Source organism: Manis pentadactyla, chromosome 3 (genome assembly GCF_030020395.1).
Source record: "Manis pentadactyla isolate mManPen7 chromosome 3, mManPen7.hap1, whole genome shotgun sequence".
NCBI lineage: Eukaryota > Metazoa > Chordata > Mammalia > Pholidota > Manidae > Manis > Manis pentadactyla.
This window is the reverse complement of record NC_080021.1, coordinates 188,136,702-188,161,741: the sequence shown is the minus strand read 5'-3', so window position 1 is coordinate 188,161,741 and position 25,040 is coordinate 188,136,702.

The window sequence follows — 25,040 nt, the reverse complement described above, 5'->3', positions numbered from 1 at the left end:
CTGTGAAACAGAGAGGTGGGGTTCAGAACTCTTTAAGAGTCTGATATAAGTTCATTAAGAACAAAGAATAATACATTGGGAAAAGCCTAGCTTGGATGTTAAGTTCTGACTTCCAGTTTGGTTTTTATGCTGTAATGTTAAAGAAGTCACTATACGTCTTTGGGCTTTAATCTTCTTGTTTGTAATATTGCATGGGAGGAGGGGAGGGGTCAAGATGTCAAGCTTCCAGTCTTCCCAATTTGTTCTGATTGACCCCCAAAATGTCACTGTGACAATCCCCACAAATACCTTACATGAATGATCACTTAGTAAAATATCCAAAGAAAGTATTCCCATTATCTGGGACATCCTAGAACACACTGCTTAAGAGAAGAGGCTCAGAAGCCAGATTCTGGGTTCAAATCCAAGTTTGCCACTTATTTAGCTGTATGACCTTGGGTAAGTTATTATATCCCTCTGTGTTTATTTTTCTTGTATTTAAAACAAAAGTAACATTGTACCATTGCATAGGTTTGTTATGTGGATCAAAAGAACTAATACAAGTACAGCACTCAGAATTGGGCCTGAAATGTGGTAAGCATTCATTAAGTGTGACTCTTACCATTACCCAGCTAAATCTGGTACTCTCCATTCCACTTAAATAAAATTTACTGATAACTGAAGCTTTTCCTTGGCCAAAGTGTTACAAACTATAATTACTTAGGATACAAATTGAGAGCTACAATGATTTTGAACGTAAATCTTACAAAATGCACTATAAAATGTCTTGCTTTCTTAAACAGTATCTACTAATCATGGTTTATCTCCAGTCCTGACTCAGGTAGAACAAGAATAGATCATTGTAAATAGATCATTTCTAAAAACCTTTCTAGTCTAAGTTCTAAGGTCTCAAAGGTAAAACACCTGAAGAAAGCTCAAGTCCATCTTGGGATGGCCTGTGACACACCCTGCTGCAGCCCAGGCCCTGGGGTCCGATACACTCGACATCTCCCCAGATGGGGCTGGGTCCCCGGAACCTATGCCCACACCTGTGCCCTTCCAGCTCTCTGCTGCCTGATTCTCTATGGTCTTCTCTGGCCCAGCTTCAGGGCTAACAGCAAAGTTATGCTCCCAGGCTCCTGTACTCTCCCAGCGTGTTGAAACTCAAGCCCGTTTGGCAAGAAATTGGGCCCCAGTGGTGCCAGGGATGGCAATGTGCCCACTGCCCCACTGTGTGCCAGGCTTGGCCTGCAGGTTGGAGCTTGCTCCCCTTCTACCTAGGCAGGGACCATGGGGCCTCCTGGCTTACCACATGGCTCAGGAGAAAGTTTCTGGCAAGACCATGCCAGCACCTGCAGGACACCCATCCTAGTCCCTTAAGGAGAGGCCCTGACTGCTGAATGGGAGACACTGACTGTGTGGTTCTCTGTCATTGGCAGAAAGCCCCTTAACACTCCAAAAAGGAGAGGCTCTGATTATTTCATGAATTAGGGAAACTCTGCCTCTTGAAACCATACCAAAGGCAAGGTTAGACCTGAACTCTTAAAACCGGATGGAGGAACTCTCCCTGTAAGTCCACATTGCGGGGATGTCCCTGCTCAGGTTTTAGATTCAGGCAGACAAGCCTGGTTCAAATATTTGGTCAAGTTACCCAACCACTTTTACAAGATTGCTTTGTTTTGGTTAAATGCTCAGCATAGTGTCTGGTATACAGCAGCCACTTAATAAATATTAGTTGGCTCTTCCACCTGCCTGAGCCTTCCCTACTCTGTTTGTCCCAGCACACACACAGACACACATGTGTGTGCACCTTTAGGGCACTCCAAATCTAGATTAAGTAGGAATTAGAAAGTAAATATAGGGACCAATCCACTCCCACCCCTGCCCCCTTTCCAAGGGTGACTCTTTCTTACCCTTCACAACACTGCCAAGAAGACTCAGAAGATTCTTCTGTACTCCACCCCATAATAGCAATTATACCAAACAGTTACTGAGCACTTCCTCTGTGCCTCTGTGCTAAGTGCTGTGCTAAACACCATTTGTGCATTATTCTAACAGCCCAGAAGCCAGATCAGGCCATCCCCCTGGTCCCAGCCAGGCAGAACTATAAAGACAAAAATCTTCTGGGTCTCCTGAAGCCCCAAAGCCCAATTCCTTTGGACAACCCCAAGCATCACTTCCTGAGTCCAAAAATTCTGAGAGGGTGCCTTTGCATTCCATGTTCTCCCACACTCCACTTTTTTTTAAAACTCCAGATTATCATTTAGACTTTTTTTTTCCTTGAACTAATGTTAACAGTGTTCTTTAAAGAAAATTTTTTTTTACACAACATTACCAAAGTCATTTTTTTGTTGTTGCCTTTTTGCTGGCTTAACAGCTTCGCTTTTCAGTAGAGTTTTACTGATTTTGACAAATTGGAACTACAATAAAAGCTTTCTAGTTCGTTCATAAGTATACAGACCCACAACTTTGAAACTTGAAAGGAAAGGGAATTATTCATTTAAACAGACCAGTTGTTCAGCCCATCAGCTCCCTTTCCCCTTCCTTTTTCTCTTCTCTATACATATTAACATAATTTCATAAGACGTCTCCAAGCAGCGCTTCTACTGTAATTAATTGCTTTTCACTCAAAGTGACACATCTAAGAACTGAACTAGCACAAAGAAAAGATATATTTAAGAATTTGAGAGCTCAGTCAACTTTGCTACTGATTGCCGTAAAAACAAATAGGTCTTCTTTAGAAAAAAAGGGACTCTCAAGGATTAAAGATGTTTGCCTAACTTAGGAAAAAAACTACAACAGACCATAATGTCATCAGTGGTTGCCTCCTAGTGATGGAGTAATGGATAAAAACTTCCTTGTTTCTAATGCTTTTCTGAGTTTTCCAATTAAAAAAAAAAAAAAGCATAACTTGTTCTTGAAATAAAAAAAAAAAAAGAAAAAAATCCACTCAGAGTGATGGCTGCTGAGATGAAGGTGCAGATCTAACAAGTCATTTCCCACCTCTCACTTTCTGATTTTTCCTGGAGGAAACATCAGGGCAGAGGAGGGAGGAGGCTATGTCATCAAGAAGGCCTTGTCCCAGTGAGAGTCTGAAAACTCAGAGGTTGCACAATTTACCCAGAGTCACCAAGTCATTGGCAAAATTAGGGTAGCTCTCTGTCTCTAGGCTGTCAGGTTATTGCCCATACCATGGTGCTATACTGTCCTCACTATTTAATTCCAGTGAATAGTAAGAGATTATTCTTACTCTAAGACATTCCGGAAATAACACCTCCTAATAAAGAAAGAGTTCAAGGCAACCTCATAACCATTAGGATGGCTACTATCAAAAAGAAACAACAACAATGAAAAAAACAAACAAACAGAAAATAACAAGTGTTGGTGAGGATGTGGAGAAGTTGGAGCTCTTGTGCACCATTGGTGGGATTGTAAAATGGCACAATGGCTATAGAGAACAGTATGGAGTATCCTCAAAAAATAAAAAACAGAACTACCATTTGATCCAGCAATCCCACTTCTGGATGTATATCTAAAAGAACTGAAAACAGGGACTTTAAAAAGATAAGCATGACTTGTTTTTAAAACAAACAGAAAGAAAAAAATCCACTCAGAGTGATGTGCATATCTAGATGAAGATGCATATCTAACAAGTCATTTCCCACTTCTCACTTCCTGACATTTCATATAAAAAAAAATTAGTATACTCATTATTTATTATTATCAAAAGCTGCAATATGGAAACCTAAACATCCACCTACAGATAAATGAATGAACAAAATGTGGTACAGGGAGGAAATTATGACACATGCTACAAGGTAATGAAACTTGAAGATATGCTAAATGAAATAAGCCAATCACAGACAAATACTGCATAATTCCATTTATATGAGGTACTTAGAGAAATAAAATTCATAGACACAAAAATAGAATGGTGGTTACCAGGGGCTGGGAGAAGGAGGAAAAGAAGAGTTAATGGGTATTATAAAGTTTCAGTTTCACAAGATGAGAACATTCTAGAGATCTGTTTCACAACAATGTGAATATACTTAACACTAATGAACTATACACTTAAAAATGGCTATGATGATAAATTTTATGCTATTTATTTATTCTAGAATACTAGGTTGAAGGCATGAGCAGCTCACTGTCTACTGCTTCCATGGCCTTGAAGAGGAAGTATCACATTACTGTAACAACCTTGGCTGTGCTCCAATTGGAGCCCATGATCACCCGCCATAGATTACATGGGTTCTTCTGTGTTTGTAAGACACCTGTCATTCCTACGACAACAGCCATGCAGAGGTGCACCAGACACAGAGGAACCCAAGAGCAAAGGGGGTGCTGACACCAAGCCTGCTGACTCCTAGTAAGAGCCTGGGGAAAAGACAGGATTGGTCTCAGAGCTCCACTGGTCTGTGCCTCTTAGAGAGGAGAGGGTAGGTTCTGCTCTACGAATAGGCAGGCTGCGGGGACAGGAAGCTGGAAAGAGTTATAGTTAGGCCCCTCAGTGTGGTAGAGGGTTTGGGACACCTCTACAAAAGATGGATTTCCAAAGCAGAAACAAGAAGAGATCAGCCCCCTTCCACTGCTTAGCTGCCCTTCCTGTTCGAGTCACTGATTTGTCTAGGTTCATCCCTTAGCTTGTCTTCTTGATACCTGACTCCTCCAGCCTCTGCTCTCCTAACACCTAACTTGGCTCCCATCTCTTGCGTCCTCAGGATCTTATCTCTATTCACGTATTCCTACTTTGGTTCTTCCATTCATTCTTCTGTTCATCCATTTGTTCAATATACTACAGAAGTGAAGAAGTGAAGAAGTGAAGAGCATAGACTCAGGAACCATGTGGCCTGGGTTCAACTCCCAGTTTTGTCCCTTACTAGCTGTGTAACTGTGAACAAGTTATTTAGCTTCTCTGTGCCTCCATTTCTCCATCTCTAAAGTGGAAATTAAAATGGTGTCAACCTCAAAAGATTACTCAAAGATTACAGAACTTAAATCCATATAAAGTGCTGAGAACTATGCCTAGCACACAATCAGCAAAGTATGCTTTGATCAAAGCATGCAATGATCATTCATTTGTTTGTTCATTCAGCAAACATTCATAGAACCTACTACATGTCAGGCACAGGCAAAGCTATAGTGGGGGCCATGGGAAAATAAATATAGATTAGTCCTTGCCCTTGAGTTGCTCCCAGTCTAGTGGGGGAAACAGACTTATAAGCAACTGAACACAAACAAAAATGGGAAATAATAAATGCTATGGACTGAGGAGACAGGGAGGAAGGAAGAGCTTCCTTGATTTGGGTTGGGGGGATTGGGGGTCTTTACAAAAATGGAGCATTTGAGCTGGACCTGTAAGAGCTCAGTGTCAAGAGCTCAGAATGGAGGGAGCCTCTCCATGGAACTTGAACCTAGAAATGTGTAACTACTTGGGAAATGAAGAGAAATGTGTCTCCGGGGTAGGTTTGCTAGAAAAAATACAGGATGCCCAGTTAAATTTTAATTTCAAATAAACAATATATAAATTTTGAGAACAAGTATGCCCCTGATATACTAAAAAATTATTTGCTACCTGAGATTCAAATATAACTGGGAATGCTATTGCTTTATTTGCTGAACCTGGCATCTCTACCCTGGGGTGGAAATAAACTCTTTTTGAATCCTGTGCCCTGCATCTGAGCTCTGTGTCCCCTTCACCCATGTGTGGTTTGCCACCTTCATGAATTATTTGGCACTGTTGACTCCAACCTTTAGAGGGACCTTAATGAACCGTCAGCAAATCATTCAGTGCCACTTTGTTATTAACAATATTAACCCCCTCAACCTCCACCCAGAGATTAATGGAAAAATCTCACATTTGTTCATTTTGTTGAAGGTCACTGTCTGTGTCTGCTGTTTTTATGTTAGCTTCTTTATTTTTCTGAGATCACATCTCTTTTTTTTTTCCCTTTGAGATTCATTAACACCATGATGGGAAGGAATTCATTCCCTTCATTGCTGTCATATATAGAGGGAAACAAAAACATTCCAGCATAAGGAAGTATCTGAAGACTGTTGCACCAGCTGTGAAATGCATGGAGAGAACCCCAGTCTTCGTGGTGGACCCATAATGTTACAGGCTGTTGGCATTTTGTGTCAGCTCTTTGGGAGGCCCTCTGTAGCTTCCACCCATGCTGGGCCTTTAAAGCTTCAGGTGAGCAGCAGTGAGTGAAGTGGATGTCACCTGCAGAAGAGGAACCTAACTTGGCTAGCTGCAGCCAGGTCAGAGGCTGGGAAATCAAAGGCGGTCCTGGGGACCTCCCCTCATCCATAAAACATACCTCACAAAGTCATTTCACGCCCCAGCATCTGCCCACTGTTCCAGAAAGGTAAACCTATTCATCTCTCTCAAAAATGTTTATGGAGAGGAATTATCGGCAAAAGCAAACAAATTCTCCAGTGAGATATTGCCCTTTGTGAGATAACTATTGACAATGGGGATGGTATCTGGCTGGAATGTGGTACACCAGAGAGGACTGGGAGGAGCCTGTCTTTACAAAAATCCCAGAGCAGAGAGAGGCTGCCACCTCAGTACTGGTGAGTGTGACTCTGCTGCAAGATACGGCTACAACGAAGTTTCTGAGATTAAAGGGAAGCAGGAGGGGGCATTCTTTTCTTGTTGATACACTTGAAGCTTGTTCAGGCTCCCAGGCCAGAAGACATGAAACAAAATGTAATAACTGAAAGAAATGACCCCCTCCCACAAACTCTGCCTCAACTGCCTCAGGCAGGAGGTTTTTATTCACGAGGTGCCACAGACACAGGACTGAGTATACACAAGCTTTTCAAGAGCCTAGAAAAATGCTTGCTCACCACATTCTTGTTCACTCTAAGATGCAAAATGGAAATTCCAAAAGTCGAAATTTAAATGTCCATGAAATACAGTATCGTGTCAACATGATATAGTGCAACAATACAGTATCAACTCCCTAAATTGTTTGACTTGGTATCCATAAAATTTTTATTATATTTGAAAACAATTAGAGGATTTTTTCACTTCAAGGAATTCCTAACCATGCACAATGATGCCTGAGAAATCAGAGCCACTGTAAATTAAGCTAACAAAATAATCTTGAAAGCAAAATTATAAAAATGCCCTCAAGACTATTTTAAAGCAAAAATAATTGCATGTACAACAGGATGTGGGGCATTTTGATGTGTGCAATGACATGGGGTGGTACATCTTAAAGTTAGACTGTTTAGCACCTACAAAGGTCTTTGAATAGCCCTGGTGCCATGGGTCAGAGCCCATCAAATGTTTTAAAGAGAGCAGGTATGCCCAGACATGGGTAATGTAGAAATGACTTTGTAGCCAACTGAACTGCTTTGTTCACATAACTCCTGAGAACTTCCTTTAAGCTGGAGGGACCCTTGGCCACTGTAGAGTCCAGTGCAAAGGCAGGTCTGGTCTCTGAGTCTCCAAATACCAAACTTCTTTGTATAACATGAGACATCTGAGGCTCAGAGAGGGGAAGGTGATCCCTTAGGTCACACAGCAAAAGCACTCATCAGGTGCCATAGACACAGAGCCAAGGACTACAAGATTTGAGATGGGACTCCAAAACTCCTGCCTCCCAGATTTTGCCCTTGCCCCTACACCATGCCTAGACTTCCTGCTTCCTTCATCAAGGCACTGAGGCACCCCTTGTCCTTAGCAGAATATCTAGATCTCTTAAAGCTCATGCAGTACTTTGAGTTTGGAGGATCCAGCTCATAATTTTAGATGCCTGTTGATGTCCTCCATCCGCTTGCTCTTCGTTTGGCTTTCTCAACCTTTGTCCAGGCACCCTGCTTTCCAGGCCTTCTGATTGGAGGTCCACTTTATCCTGTATAAATTACCTAGACCAAGATCTGCTTTCCAGCTGGGCTCACCTAAGCTGACTAGCAAGTTTATGCAGCCACCATCATCCACAGCTTGATACCTGGACCTTGATGCCTTCTGCCGCCCCCTTGTGGCAACTAGGAGAGGTGCACTGCTTGGGACTCGAGGTCCACCCACTGTACCTTTTTTTGACCCAGCTTGATTATTCTTTCTGGAAACACTTCCTTATTCCTGGATGGCTGGTACCTGGACAACATTCCTCTCCTCTACTCCTACTCCTCCAATTAATTGCCCATGGCAACTTCAGCCTCCCCAGAGCAAATCAAGACATCAACTTCCCAGTATCAATTGAGCACCGATGGTGATAAACCTGGGCATGGGGGATACGGAGAAGGTTTAGGATGTAGTTCATGGCCTTGAGGAATTAATTCACAGTCAATAAAAAGAGTCAAAACATACACACACACACACAATTTTTTTCCTTAAACTATCACTGATATACACTCTTATGAAGGTTTCACATGAAAAACATTGTGGTTACTACTTTCACCCATATTATCAAGTCCACCCCATACCCCACTGAAGTCACTGTCCATCAGTGTAGTAAGATGCCACAAGGTCACTACTTGTCTTCTCTGTGATACACTGTCTTCTCTGTGATCACCCACACACACCATGTGTACCAATCATAATACCCGTCAATCCCCTTCTCCCTCCCTCCCCACCCATGCTCCCCCACCCCTTGCCTTTGATATCTGCTAGTCCCTTCTTGGAGTCTGTGAGTCTGCTGCTGTTTTGTTCCTTCAGTTTTGCTTCATTGTTATACTCCACAAATGGGGAAAATCATTTGGACTTCCTTTTTCCATCTGGCTTATTTCACTGAGCATAATACCCTCTAGCTCCATCCATGTTGTTGCAAATGGTAGGATTTGTTTTCTTCTCATGGCTGAAAAGTATTCCATTGTGTATATGCACCACTTCTTTATTCATTCATCTACTGATGGACACTTAGGTTGCTTCCATATCTTGGCTATTGTAAATAGTGCTGAGATAAACATAGGGGTGCATATGTCTTTTTGAATCTGAGATCTTGCTTTCTTTGGGTAAATTCCTAGGAGTGGAATTCCTCGTCAAACAGTGTTTCTATTTTTAGTTTTTTGAGGAACCTCCATATTGCTTTCCACAATGGTTGAACTGATTTACATTCCCACCAGCAGTGCAGGAGGGTTCCCCTTTCTTCGCATCCTTGCCAGTATTTCTTGTTCCTAGTCTTTTCGATGTTGGCCATCCTAACTGGTGTGAGGTGGTATCTCATTGTGGTTTTAATTTGCATTTCCCTGATAATTAGCAATGTGGAGCATCGTTTTGTGTGCCTGTTGGCCATGTGAATTTCTTTTTTGGAGGACTGTCTGTTCATATTCTCCGCCCATTTTTTAATAGGGTTATTTGCTTTTTGGGGGTTGAGGCCTATGAGGTCTTTATATATTTTGAATGTTAACCCCTTGTTGGATATGCAGTTTAAAAATATGTTCTCCCATACTGTAGGGTGCCTTTTTGTTCTACTGATGGTGTCCTTTGCTGTATAGAAGCTTTTTAGTTTAATGTATCCCATTTGTTCATTTTGCTTTTGTTTCCCTTGCCCAAGGAGATGTGTTCAGGAAAAAGTTGCTCATGTTTATATTCAAGAGATTTTTGCCTATGTTTCCTTCTAAGAGTTTTATGGTTTCATGACTTACATTCAGGTCTTTGATCCATTTCAATTTACTTTTCTGTATGGAGTTAGACGGTAATGCAGCTTCATTCTCTTACATGTAGCTGTCCAGTTTTGCCAACACCAGGTGCTGAAGAGGTTGTCATTTCCCCATTGTATATCCATGGTTCCTTTATCATATATCAATTGACCATATATGTTTGGGTTTATATCTGGGCTCTCTATTCTGTTCCACTGTTGTATGTGTCTGTTCTTGTGCCAGTACCAAATTGTCTTGATTACCATGGCTTTGTAGTAGAGCTTGAAGTCAGAGAGCATGATCCCCCCAGCTTTATTCTTCCTTCTCAGGATTGCTTTGGCTATTCAGGGTCTTTTGTGGTTCCATATGAATTTTAGAACTATTTGCTCTAGTTCATTGAAGAATGCCATTGGTATTTTGATAGGGATTGCATTCAATTTGTAGATTGCTTTAGGCAGGATGGCCATTTTGACAATATTAATTCTTCCTATCGATGAGCATGGGATGTGCTTCCATTTATTGGTATCTTCTTTAATTTATCTTAAGAGTGTCTTGTAGTTTTCAGGTTATAGGTCTTTCACTTCCTTGGTTAGGTTTATGCCTAGGTATTTTACTCTTTTTGGTGCAATTGTAAATGGAATTGTTTTCCTGATGTCTCTTTCTGCTAGCTCATTGTTAGTATATAGGAACGCAATAAATTTCTGTGTATTAATTTTGTATCCTACAACTTTGCTGAATTCAGTTATTAGTTCCAGTAGTTTTGGGGTGGATTCTTTAGGGTTTTTTATGTACAATATCATGTCATCTGCAAACAGGGACAGTTTGACTTCTCCCTTACCAATCTAGATGCCTTTTCTTTCTTTGTGTTGTCTGATTGCTATGGCAAGGACCTTAAGAACCATGTTGAATAAAAGTGGGGAGAGTGGACATCCTTGTCTTCTTCCTAATCTCAAAGGAAAAGCTTTCAGCTTCTTGCTGTTAAGTATGATGTTGGCTGTGGGTTTGTCATATATGGCCTTTATTATGCTGAGGTATACCCTCTATACCCATTTAGTTGAGAGTCTTTATCATGAATGGATTTTGAATTTTGTTGAATGCTTTTTCAGTATCTATGGAGATGATTATGTGGTTTTTGTCCTTCTTTTTGTTAATGTGGTGTATGATGTTGATGGATTTTCAAATATTGTACCATCCTCGCATCCCTGAAATAAATCCTACTTGATCATGATGGATGATCTTTTTGATGTATTATTGAATTCAATTTGCTAATATTTTGTTGAGCATTTTGCATCTATGTTCATCAGGGATATTGGTCTGTAATTTTCTTTTTTGTGTGTTGTCTTTGTCTGGCTTTGGTATTAGACTGATGCTGGCCTCATAGAATGAGTTTGGAAGTATTCCTTCTTCTTCTTCTTTTTGGAAAACTTTAAGGAGGATGGGTATTAGGTCTTCACTAAATGTTTAATAAAATTCAGCAATGAAGCCATCTGGTTAAGGGTTTTTGTTCTTAGGTAGTTTTTTCATTACCAATCCAATTTTGTTACTGGTAATTGGTCTATTCAGATTTTCTGTTTCTTCCTGGGTCAGCCTTGCAAGATTGTATTTTTCTAGAAAATTGTCCATTTCCTCTAGGTTATTCAGTTTGTTAGCATATAATTTTTCATAGTATTCTCTAATAATTCCTTGTATTTCTGTGGGTGTCCATAGTGATTTTTCCTTTCTCACTTCTGATTCTGTTTATGTGTGTAGACTCTTTTGTTTTTCTTGATAAGTCCGACTAGGGTTTACCTATTTTGTTTATTTTCTCAAAGAACCAGCTCCTGCTTTCTCTTTCTATTATTTTGTTCTCAATTTTATTTATTTATGCTCTTCTTTATTATGTCCCTCCTTCTACTGACTTTGGGCCTCATTTGTTCTTCTTTTTCCAGTTTCATTTTGTGAGTTTAGACTGTTCATATGGGATTGTTCTTCTTTCATGAGGTAAGCTTGTATTGCAATACACTTCCCTCTTAGCATGGCCTTCACTGCATCCCACAGATTTTGCAGTGTTGAATTATTTTTGTCATTTGTCTCCATATATTGCTTGACCTCTGTTTTTATTTGGTCATTGATCCACTGATTATTTAGGGGCATGTTGTTAAGCCTCCATGTGTTTGTGGGCTTTTTTGTTTTCTTTGCACAATTTATTTCTAGTTTCATACCTTTGTGATCTGAGAAGTTGGTTGACACAATTGCAATCTTTTTAATTCATTAAGGCTCTTTGTAGGCTAGTATATGATCTATTCTTGAAAATGTTCCATGTGCACTTGTGAAGAATGTATATCCTGCTGCTTTTGGGTGGAGTGTTCTGTACATGTCTGTTAGGTCCATCTGTTCTAATGTGATGTTCAGTGCCTCTGTCTCCTTACTTATTTTCTGTCTGGTTGATCTGTCCTTTGGAATGAGTGGTGTGTTTAAGTCTCCTAAAATGAATGCATTCCATTCTATTTCTCCCTTTAATTTTGTTAGTATTTGTTTCACATATGTAGGTGCTCCTATGTTGGGAGCATAGATATTTATAATGGTTATATTCTCTTGTTGGACTGAACCCTTTATCATTATATTATGTCCTTCTTTGTCTCTTGTTACTTTCTTTGTTTTGAAGTCTGTTTTGTCTGAAAGAAGTACTGCAACTCCTGCTTTTTTCTTCCTTTAGCTGCATGAAATATCTTTTTTCCATCCCTCCACTTTTAGTCTGTGTATGTCTTTGGGTTTGAAGTGAGTCTTTTGTAGGCAGCATATAGACAGGTCTTGTTTTTTTTATCCATTCAGTGACTCTATATCTTTTGATTTCTGCATGCAGACCATTTACATTTAGGGTGATTATCAATAGGCATGTACTTATTGCCATTGCAGGCTTTAGATTCATGGTTACCAAAGTTTCAAGGGTAACTTCCTCACTATCTAACAGTCTAACTTAACTCACTTAGTATGCTATTACAAACACAACCTAAAGGTTCCTCTTTTCTTTTTTCCTCCTTTTTCTTCCTCCTCCATTCTTTATATATTAGGTGTCATATTCTGTACTCTTTGTCTATCCGTTGACCGACTTTGAGGGTAGTTGATTTGATTTTGCATCTTCTTAGTATTTAACTGGTCTACTTTCTTTACTGTACTGTTTTCTTCTGGTGACAGCTATTTAGCCTTAGGGACACTTCCATCTATAGGAGTCCCTCCAAAATACACTGTAGAGATGGTTTGTGGGAGGGAAATTCTCTTAGCTTTTGCTTATCTGGGAATTGTTTAATCCCTCCTTCAAATTTAAATGACAGTCTTGCCGGGTAGAGTACCGGGTAGTGTATTCTTGGTTCAAGGTTCTTCTGCTTCATTGCATTAAGTACATCATGCCACTCCCTTCCGACCTGTAAGGTTTCTGTTGAGAAGTCTGATGATAGCCTGATGGGTTTTCCTTTGTATGTGATCTTTTTTCTCTCTCTGGCTGCTTTTAATACTCTGTCCTTATTCTTGATCTTTGCCATTTTAATTATTGTATGTCTTGGTGTTGTTCTCCTTGAGTCCCTTGTGTTGGGAGATCTGTGCACCTCCATGGCCTAAGAGACTATCTCCTTCCCCAGATTGGGGTAATTTTCAGCAATTACCTCCTCAAAGACACTTTTTATCCGTTTTTCTCTCTCTTCTTCTTCTGGTACCCCTATGACATGAATATTGTTCCATTTAGATTCGTCACACAGTTCTGTGAAAATTCTTTCATTCTTGGAGATCCTTTTTTTCCTCTGTGCCTCAGCTTCTTTGTATTCCTCTTCTCTAATTTCTATTTCATTTATGTCTCCTCCACCATATCTGATCTGTTTTTAAAACCTTCCATTGTGTATTTCATTTCTGATACTGTGTTCCATAATGATTGGATCTCCAACCAGAATTCATTCCTGAGTTCTTGAATATTTTTCTGTACCTCCATGAGCATGTTTATGATTTCTATTTTGAAATCTCTTTCAGGAAGATTGATGAGATCAGTTTCATTTGACTCTTTCTCTGGTGTATGTATGATTTTGCTTTGAACCAGGTTCCTTTCACATTTCATATTTGTATGTAGTGCCCTGTAGTGCTGAGAAGCTCTACTCTCTGGAGCTGCTCAACCCCTGGAGCGATGGTGGGGGTTGCAGGCAAGCGGCACCAGTGCCTGTCAGGAGGGAAGAGCTCTTTCCTGCTTCCTGGATGCAGTGCCTGCCTCCACTACCAGGGCCAGTGGGCCGAGCATGCAGGGAGAAGTCTCTATGCTTTGCAGTTGTAGCTGCCATAGGAAGGGCTGCCCTCTGGCTGACCTGTCACAATGGTGGGGGCACCCAGTTTGCCAGCTGGTGCCAGCTGGGAGGAAGGAGCAGCAGGCTGTGTATCGCAGTGGGGGACCTCGGTGCTGTGCTGCCAGCCAGGGGGATGGAGCACCTGAAGCTCCTGAAAGTTCCCAACCTGCTGGGAAGAGTGCACCTGGACAATTTGTCCACCTGTCCTTTCTCCTGAACAGCAAGCTCTGTGCAGTCCTTGCACCTTTAGTAGCCCTCTCACTGTTAGGAAGTCTCTCAGGCTGCCCATCTTTCTTTTGTCCCAGAGAGGCCTGATGTAGATCCCTGTTTTCCACAAGCAGCTGGAATCTCAGTCTCTCCAAGTATTCCACCTGTCTTAGCTTTCCAGGCCCACTGATCTCCAGAGCACCATGTAATGTAGGTTTGTGCTCCCAGAGCAGATCTCCAGTGCTGGGTGTTCAGCAGTCCTAGGCCTCCATCCCCTCCCCACTCTGTTTCTCTTCCTCTTCCAGTGAGCTGGGGTAGGGGAAGGGCTCGGGTCCCTCTGGATCATGGCTTTGGTACTTTACCCTTTTCCTTGAGGTCTGCCATTTTCCCCAGGTTTAGGCAGTCTACCGCAGCCTTCTTTCCTGTTGCTCTTTCAGGATTAGATGTATTTGCTATATTTTCATATTATATGTGGTTTTGGGAGGAGGTTTATGTCTCACCTCTCACACCACCATCTTTAATCCAATCCCCCCCACACACACACACAGATTTTATATAATTTGATGTTCAACTGTTCTGTGCCAAAAACTTCAAGAATTCAGAAATGGTGTAAAGTTATTAGGGAGGCCCCTGAAGAGAGATTTGAACTGGTATTTGGAGGACAGGAAGTATCTTGAAAACAAAAGAAAAATATTCTTACATGTCTCCTTTACTCTCCAAATCCTACCACACTAGTTTGGACATTAGATGTGTGGGTTTTCCACACATTTAGCAATTCTGTGACACCAGATGTGTAACCTATAATTTAAATGAATTCTGACACTATCTACCTGGAGATAGCATCAGATTCCACAGGTTAAGAGCTTAGTCCCACAAAACTACCCCACCACCCCAGTTCAGATGCCAATTGCTAGTCCAAGTTACCTGTCTGTCTAACCAACCAGTTACAGCTTGGAGATTCCCACAACCCCCTTCTCAGGTTTGACTAATTTGCTAGAGTAGCTTACAGAACTCAGGAAAAGTTAACTTATTAGACTACTGGTTTATTATAAAAAGATATAACTCAGTGTAACTTCAGGGGAAAATATGTTTCCAGTCTTGGACAAATAACCTTTGAAGCTAAAATTATTTATTGTTTATAAGCAGTCATCCATTTCTGCTTACCCATGTCTCTCACAACCCATCTACAAAAAGGGACCACCAAACCTCCCCAGTCCAGATATGCCCTAGCTTCCCCAGCCCTTGTAATCACCTCTTGATATGGAGATGGACTACTTCTCTCCACCCCTTGGAAACACCTATTGATGTGGAGATGCACTAAGGCCAGGCGAGAGATTCTGGAAATATTGGAATTTCACCCACAATCAGGAACTTCCAGATGGAAAAGATACATAGGGCAAAGTATGTGGAAAGGGGTAAGTAGCTTATATGTCACTCTCCCAGCACCTCCACGTGTCACCAACCTGGAAGCTCTCTGAACTCTTTCCTTTTGGGTTTCTATGGAGGCCTCATTACTTAGGCATAACTGATTAAATCATTGGCCACACATGATAGATTCAACTTCCAGCTTCTCTCTCCTTCCTGAAGCAAGGGGCTGAAGGTTTCAACCCTCTAATCTCTAGGTTGGTTCCCCTAACAACCAACCCCCATCCCTGGGGGATTTTCAAAAGTCTCCTCAATAACATAAACAGATGTGGTTGAAAGGAGCTTGTTATGAATGACAAAAGACACTGATTCACTTTTCTTCTCTTAATACTTAAATTCCAAGGGTCTTTCTTGGAAGCTCAGGGCAAGGAACAGGATGAAAACCAAATATATATATACATATATACCTAACATTGTACAGTGGCTTTTAAGTATCTTCCTGAAAATCTTGGGCCTCAGGATTAAAGGTAGCTGTGATCATCCCAACTGGCTTCCTGATAGAAGTCCCAATTACTATCTATGAAAGCTAGTGACAAAACTGGGGCCTTTCCTTGGCCTTTGTCCACTTTCAATAATTTTGTAAGCACTTGATTCCTTTATTAAATTCCTTCCTACTTGAAATACCTTGAGCTGTCTTGTTTGTGACCACACCCTAACTGATACATGCATGCACCCAATGGTAGACCGGGGATGGGGGGGTGTGGGGGGGAGGCTGGTCACTCTAAGGAGGAAAGAGGAAGAAGAGTGTGCTGGTAGCCAAAACAAGAGTAATCGCACTTTCCTTGGGAAACAATGGGAAGTAAATTCAGTTAGGTGGGATGGGGTCAGACTATGAAGGTGTTGAATACCAGGCATTCAGACTTAATGTATGAGGAAGAAGGAAGCCTGGTGAATGATAGCAAGGGCCACATTTTAGGGCAACCAGTGGTGGTATGTACAGGACAGATTAGGGCACAGGCAACAGAAAGGAGGCAGTGAGGTGTCCTAGAATAGAGAGATGTGAAAGCACAGAAAAAGGTGCATCTGAGAGATGTGTGAAAAGAACATACAGGATATTTTGGTATATTGTATTTAGGGACTTAATAATAGCTATTGTTTATGAAGTTACAATGAATGATACATCAGATAATGTTAGGTCCTTTACTTATATTAGTTAAAGTCCTGCAAGGCAGAAATCATCTACATTTACAAATGGGAAAACCAGGATTTAGGAATGTTAATTGATATGCTCAAGGTCAATCAGCTAGAGATCAAGAGCCAGGACTTGAACTTGTTTCTGTTGCCCTTCAAAGTTTGAATTCATTCCAAGTTCTGCAATTTGTTTTCCTACCACTGATCCTTTTAACAATCCAAAGGGCAAAACTGGATCCTCAACTGGCAAGAAGGGGTGACAATCAAAAGGGCAAAGCCTTTGTCCCTCTGACGTGAAGCTCTAAGAAGAATACAATCACAAGGAAACAATCTGACAAATCCAAATAGAGGGATATTCTGCAAACAACTGGCCTGGTCTCTTAAAAAATGTCAATGCTGTGGAGAAAAAAGAGACTAGAATACCATTCTAGATGGAAGGAGACTAAAGATGAAATGTGACAACTAAATGCAGGGAGTGACCCTGGATTGGATGCTAAACTGCCCTTCCCCACCAAAAAAGCTATAAAGGACATTTCAAAGTAAACTAGATATTAAATAGCAATGTATTAGTGTTAAACTTCCCAAATGTGATAATTTATTGCAGTTTTGTGGAAGAATGCCCTTGTTCCTTGGAGATGAGCTGAAACATTTAGGAGTAAATCAACACACTGCTTCCAAGTAATTCTGAAATAAATTAGCAAAATTAGAGTGCAGATGTGGAAAAATGCTAACAACTAAAGGGTCTGTAAGGTTGACTGTACTATTCTTGCAATTTTTCTGTAATTTGAAATTTTTCAAAATAAAAAGTCATGGGACTAACAGCACAATAAATGTTAATTGGTATTATAAAAAAAAAATTAAAAAAAAAATTTAAACCAACTAACCCAAATTTTCATTTAGAGTGTGATAAAACATGCCTGTGCTTTAAAACATGCCTGAAAATTAATAATTCTGGAATAGAGTTTTGATTTGTAATAAAATTTGATTTTGATGCAAAAAAAAAAAGTCATGGGGAAATTCTGATATGTACCCACTCCCCCACCCCCCAAAAAAAGACAAGAAAAGAGGAAGGCCTTTAAGTGGAACATACTTGAGTCTACCACTTGCTAGCTGTGTGACCTCTAAGCCCTCATTTCCTCAGCTGGAAATGGTGGTGTTAATGCCCACCATGGACATTTCCATGGGACACTGGGAGATACATTGGTGTGAAGCCTGGAGCATGGTGGTCAGCCTAGCATTCTCAGTATTCACATCTGTTCTCCCTAACTCCTGCCTAACACCCATTTCTTTTCAGAATCCATTAAACTGGCCACTAAGGGAGGTTTGCTCAGGACAAATAAGAACTACCACATGTCTTATAGAGTGCACAGGTGAGGCAACACGATGCCTTGTGGGGACACTTAGTGCAGCCTGCCTGCCAGCCTGCCTGAGATACAGGCTGGCTGACTATCTGAATATTGGACCAAGGGGACAAAAGTCAGAAATGTCTCCTCCCACAACTTGGTAGTCCATGCCACAGATCAAAGCTCAGAGACTAGCCAGAGCTTCTCAAAGTGAGATCATTGGGCCTATCTGAGCAGAATCAGCTGTAGTTCACATAAAATGCATATTCCTGGGCCCCAGTCCGATCTAAACTGGATTCTCTGCAATAGTTCTGGGGATGTGCATTCTAACATTGTTTTCTACATGATAATGAGGCATACTCAAGTTTGAGAGCCCTGACCCACACCATGGACATGGTAGATGTGCTATTTTATAGTAAAATTGGTCTACTGGGGAAGTAAATTCCTGTGGTTAGAACCTAATAATAAAATTAAAAGGGATACATGCCACAAAAATGTCCACAAATGGGAGCAAACAGAAATATAAATCGAGCGGTACATAAAGATAAAAGTGTGAAACTCAGGAAGAAAGCAACGTTTCTCCTCTGGGCTTTGCTAGTGCCAGACTCAAAGTATGAGAACGAAATGCTACCCCAGCTGTGGTTGAGGAGGGCTCGAGTCTAGAGTCTTCAAATCCATCACTGTTTGCACCTTAGAACTAAAATGATCAGAGCTCTGAGGCCCTCACAAAAGGAGGCCCTCCAGTCCCCACGACTCTGGGAAGCTATACAAACCAACAATTCCCTCCTCTGGACATGTGCAATAAGTGGAATTGATCCCATAGGGTCTTGTAAACTCCAAGATCTTCAGAAATTCTAGTGACTGAGAGGCTCCCTTACATTCTGCTTAAATCTGCTTAGCGCCTTCCCAAGCTGTGCCCACGGGCCTTACAGGACTCTCTCTGGGGTTGCTCACTCTGGTTTCTCACTGGGGCAAAAGCAGCTGACAGCGGTCACCTAGTTTCCCTGTAGCCTGGCAAGGGCTTGTTAGTGGAAGTCTGATTTAGAAGGAGGCTCCTTTCTCTTTCGGCCCAGGAGACAAGATCATTTGGCCATGAAAGTTATCCTCTGATACTGAGAATCCTATATTCTAAACCAGCTCCTGAAAGGCATTTACCCATGGGGTCTGAGTTATTTTGGGAGACTCAACATCCTGCAATCAACCCTAGGGAGGGGAAGGGAAGGACAGACAATTGGGTAGCTCCAACCTCACCCAACTCCCAAACTGAGACACAGGACAGAAGGCCATTTGCAACTTTAACTCTTTCCTGGCTCTGGCTAAGACCAATGCATTCCACTTCAGAAAGACTCAGATGGCAACATGGTAACCATTTTAGTTCTAGAAGAAACCAAAATGTAGCAGGATAAAATTATGCATGGAATATGTCTTTAAAAAATTGTCTTTAAATATTGCAGCCTAAGTAAAAGGATGGAAATTGCATCAGAAGAACATTTTGTGTGTGTGTGCTTTAACACTGAAGAAATAAATCACTTTTCCAACTAAAGAGTTTAAAGTAATATTTCACCTTTTCAGGAACTCCAGAGTTTGTTTTGGAGATGAGGAAAATCAAAGTAAACCTTCAGATTTATGATTTTATACACTTGCACACAAAGTCATTCACATTAGAACTCAGTTAAGTGTAATATTTGAGTTATCAATGCCTGCTGCCTTATGCCTTCCTTTTAAATTGTTCTCCACAGTTTGCAAAGCCCTTGTGGTAGAGCAGGGTTGGGCTAACATCCGGCCTTGCACAGGAGAGGTACTCAGTGGAAGGAAGGGAGAAAGGGAGGCAGCAAAGAGGAGATTCTGCCATGATTCTACAAGAGTGGCAAGTGCCCTTTTGCGTGTGGAACGTCTAGGGTTTCTCAGTGGTATGTTTTATGAAGGCCTGCAGTGATAACTCATATTTAAGAACCATGATTTGTTGGATCTCTATTGTATTCAATTCCACACACATTCACTCAGAGCCTAGCATTTGGCAGGCACTGGAGAATCCTGGGGGTGGACAGAAATGAATAATGCACAGCCCCTACTACCTGCCTTCCAGATGTCTCTCAAGGACAGGAGAGTCACACATCCTGGATAGCTGGCATCCCTGAAACCAATCAAATTATGACTGTGAGACTCCCGTTGCAGAAAACCTGATGGTGCTGGTGGGCTTGTATTTAAGTCCTCCTGGGCTGCAGAAACATGCTGCTCTGTTCTTGATCACCTCTTGCTTCTTAACACAAAACAAAGCAAACCGAAACAAATATAGACTTCCTTCTCTACCTCTGACATCACCTTATCCAATGTGCCTCAGCTCTGGCCTTCCCTGGTCCTGGCTCCTCACAAAAGCAGTCCCTGACTCTACCTAACCAGCCTTGGAGATACTCCTGATTCTCACTGACCCCAGCCTCCTTGGTCCCTGGGCTGACCTACAGCCCCCAAGCCCTATCTGGTTCCTTTCTACCCCACTTTCCACTTCCTCCTTGCCATGGACTCCACAGCCCCTTCTGCTGGGCCTTCAGGCTGCCTGACCCAGAACTTTATGTCCTCAGACCCCTCTGACCCACTTCTGGCTCTTACTGGCCTAATTTGTCCTACTGCCAATAAGGTCCCCATGCCAATGGTAGTCTTGAAGACTGCCATCAGACTGGTGTTTGGGACTGAAAAGCTACTGCACTCAGTGGGTTTGCAAACCACAATTTATGCTGCAATTGCCGGAGGACAGGCAGTTTGACCATTAAGATGCATCACTGCAAAACAATTCAACTAATTTGCTTTCCTTGCACTCACTTGTAGACCAGGCCTCAAAAGACAGGGCCCTATTGTTATCAAAGGAACTTTCAAATTGCTTCCAAATTTTAGCTATAGCAGAATCACCTGGAGGGCTTACTGGGCCACAACTCCCAGTTTCTGAAGGTCTGGAAGTCAGAAAGACAATTTGTATTTCTAACAGGTTCTCAGGTAAGGCTGATGTTTTGATCCAGGGACCCCAGTTTGAGAACCCCTGGTCTAGTCCAGTGGTTTTCAAAACTGCCTGCACATCAGACTCACCTGAGGAGTTAAAAAAAAAAAACTACAAATGCCTGAATCCACCCTCTGAAATTCTGATTTAATGGGTCTGGAATACAGACTGGTCTCCAGGAATTGTATAAGCTCTGTAGGTGACTCTAATGTTCAGCTAGGGTTGAGAATTCTGCTCTCATTTCATCAGCAGAGACTGGGCTAGGGGTGGGGAGCTCTCCTAATCCCTAGCAGGGACCCTTGAGTAAGATCATCAGATAAAATATAGGGCACCCAGGTAAATTTGAATTGCAGATAAACAATTAATATTTTATTATAAATATGTCCCAAAAATTGCATAGGTGTCCTTTTTTTCTTACTCCTGTTTTGTTTTTTCTAAATCTGGCAACCCTACCCTTAGACGCTTCCATAACACAGAATGAAAAACAATGATCTCGCAGCTCCCATTTCATAAACATTAATACCGAGACCCCAGAGGTCACCTAGGAAATCAGAAGAAAGCCAGGATAAGAACTCAGGAATCTCAACCTTACTCCAGAACTCTTTTCCTTCCATCACACTTAACTGCGCTAAAGACATTTAAAGCTTTCTCTTGGTGGGGGGTTATTGTCTATTGCCTGGAGGTGACTTCAAAGACGTATGATTTCTGCCCTCTCTACTCCCGCCCCAGTCCTCACCTCTACACCCTCTTTTTACTGTTACAGGTATCACAGAGGCTGTCCTGGAATTTGGCCATTCTCACGGCCATATTGTTAATGCCACCTCAGAGAGGAAGTGGATTGGAAGTGGTACCAGCCAGAGACAACTGTGAGGGAGAGCCCATAATTGGGTAACACAAAGAGAAGTGAGATTTGGCACAGGCAAACTATAGGCAAAGCATGTTGGGAGAGGACTGCTTAATCTGTAGAGACACTTGCAATTGTAAATTCTCTGGGAAAAGATCAAGGCAGCAGCATAAACAGCTCAATTAAACTGTCGGCTCAATGCTCAATGTGCCATAATGGTCACAACACAGCCATTAATCTAGGTATAGAGGATTATCTTTTGACCCATAATGAGATTTCTAAGATTAGTTGTACCTGAGGTGGAGGGAACAACAGAGCTGGCTCATTGACACAGGACAGGCTTGTATGTGTGCATGACTGGGACTTGTGTGGAAGGGGCTATCTGGATGCCACAACTTTCCTGGAGTCCCCTCTGGATGATGGGAAGCCAGGGATGAACCTCATTCTGCTTCCTCTGCTTAAGAGACACGGTCTAGAACAGAACCCCAGGACACATCTATTTTAAAAATGCAGCAAGCCCGACAAGCTCCTGCCTCCAGACCAAAGCTAACAGACACTAGCACCACGTCTGAGGCAGATAGAGATACCAAGCTTTAGTTCTCTGCCATGCTACCCCCTATGATCAACAACTCACATTCACTCATTCATTCCACAAATAGTTACCACGTGCCTACTAGGTGTCAGGCACTGTTCTACACACTGGATATGCAGTGAACAAAAAGCAAAGGTCCCTTGCCCATTATGGAGCAAGACAAAGAATAAACAAGGAAAATAGTGAAATGTGCTGTGTGTGTGAAATAGGACTGAGTGATACTCAGAAAAATAAAGCAGGGAACAAGGAGAAAAGTGTTGAGTGGGGAGAACAATTCTAGTTTTGGTGCCCAGGGGATGCCTCACTGAGCATGTGATGTTTAAATGAAAACCTTAAGAGAGTGAAGGGTGAGCCATAGGGACAGCTAAGGGAAAGAATTCCAGGCAAAGGAGATGTAATATAAAGGCCCCAAAGTGAGAGAGAGTGTTAAAGAAATAGTAAAGAGGCAGCCTGGCTGGAGCAGGAAAAAGGACAGTATAAAATGAAATTGGGAATTTAAGGGGACAAGATCATTTAAGACCTTACCCATCACTGGAAGGATTTTGGCATTTACTATTAGAGAAATGGGGACTTAATGGGAGATTTGAGCAGAGGAGGGACATAAACAAATTAATTTTTAATAGGATCACTGGCTGCTGTGTCAAGACATAAGCAGGAAAATGGGTAAGAGGCGCCTGCAATGATCCAGGCAAGAGATGAAGGGTATTAGACTGGGGAGGGAGCAATGGAGGTGGTGAGAAGGGCTAAAATTCTGCATATTCCTTGCTGATGCTTTGAGTAGAGTTGGAAGGAAAGGTGTCAAAGATGACTGAGGGTTTTTGCTTCAGATCTTCATTGAGCATTAATGACTTCCAAATCCATACTTCTAGCCCAGACTCTTAACATTTGATGGACTGAACTGAAAGAAGTAGATGCTTCCTTTGGGTTGGTGGCACCATGTTTCCAGGCCTCCTACCAGTGGTAGAATCTACCTCCAGATAATAGGAGGATGCAGAGAAAAGAGTTGCCATGTCCCCACCTTGCTCTAAAATGAGAATGTTAGACAGGCAGAAACAGAAACCTTCCAATAAGAAAATTGAACACAAAGTGGGGTGAGGGTCGGAGACAAGAAACTAAAAACTGCTGAGAATGATGGGCATAGTGTTGAGTTTGTGATGTCAAGACTGGGTGCCAATCTCAGCTGTGCCTCTTGACTCAATATCTTCCTTCACTGGTCCCAGTTTTCCCTCTGTGAAATCGAGTAGCTGGCTCTCTGAAAAAGAGAGATTGTCCAGTTCTAACCCTCTGTAGTGCTCTGATTCTTTCCCTATAAGTCCCTGTCTCCTTAAACCATGCAACACACATACTGCTTCTCCAACATCGTCCTTAGGAAACTTTTCTGGTTCCCTTCAGAATCTGAGTCTTATAAGGTGTGTTTCTACTAGTTTCCAAAGAAAATACCCATGCTTTTTTTGCCTGCTTGAAATAAATACTACCTTAGTCCAGGTACCCCATCTATAAACTGGAAATAACACCATACTGCAGGGATGCTGAGCAGGGTTAATTATATACAGAATGTGTAGGGGGTGAGCAAATACACAAGTGCTCTGAAAGTTCTTGGCATAATACTATAGCATTACAGTAATTTTGTCTTGCAAATTATACCCCAGCCGAGGCATCACATGGAAAAGTGGGTCTGACCCCATGGCCCGCTGAAAGCAAAATGGAAAAAATAAGTTATGAAATATAACTTCTCTTCCCAAACCTTTGGAAAAGGAAGAGATAACTCTTCCATGTGCAACCCACATGCAGAGAACAAATTTCCAGATCCTGGAGAGGACTTTCTTGTCCGAGTGGCCTGGCCTGTTGCCAGGATCTAGTTGTTCCTCCTTCCAGAGCACAGAAGCAGAGATGGAAAGGGAGGAAGCCAGACAGGATTTGTGGTTGGCTGAAAGGTGGGGCTTATGATGAGGATGCCTTGCCTTTCAGGTTTTCTATTTGGGCCTCCCTTACTTGAGGGATAATTAAGTGCTTATGTAGCAGAGTAGTGATTTAAAAGGTAATTTGAGATATTTAAGTCTAGGGATACCCAAAATAAACTTCTTAGCCCAGCTTAACTTCTGGGTCCCCCCCACGATCTGCGAGACACATTACTCTCTCTCTTATACACACACTCCCTAGATTATTTCCTATGAAATGCTAAATTAGATCTCAGGCAATGAAGGGGCTGTGTAGTTGGTGATGGTGTCTGTGACTGTGGCAGGTCATATTGTGCATTCGGAAAATTTAACTGGCTCATAGAGGATGGCAGTCTTGTCTGACCAGAGAGAGAGGGCAAATAGGTTGATCCTGAAGAACAGTCTGCAGTCAATTCCACTGCATCCCCCACATACCCCCACCCCATGTATCTATGGGTCAGAGCACAGGCTTCAGAGTAAGACCTGAGTTGGAGTCCTGGTTCTGTGTGGCCTCAGGCACAGGAAGAAGCAAGTTTTCCAGCTCTCCATGTCCAAAGTCTGACTGAGTTTGCCCTGCACCTCCAGCATAGCCAGGGTTGTGTCCTGGCCAAAAAAGCCTCTGGCCTTGCTACCCCTCCCCCCCCAATAAGTCCCACTTTTCCTTTACAGGATACTGGGAAAAAATAGACTCCAAAACC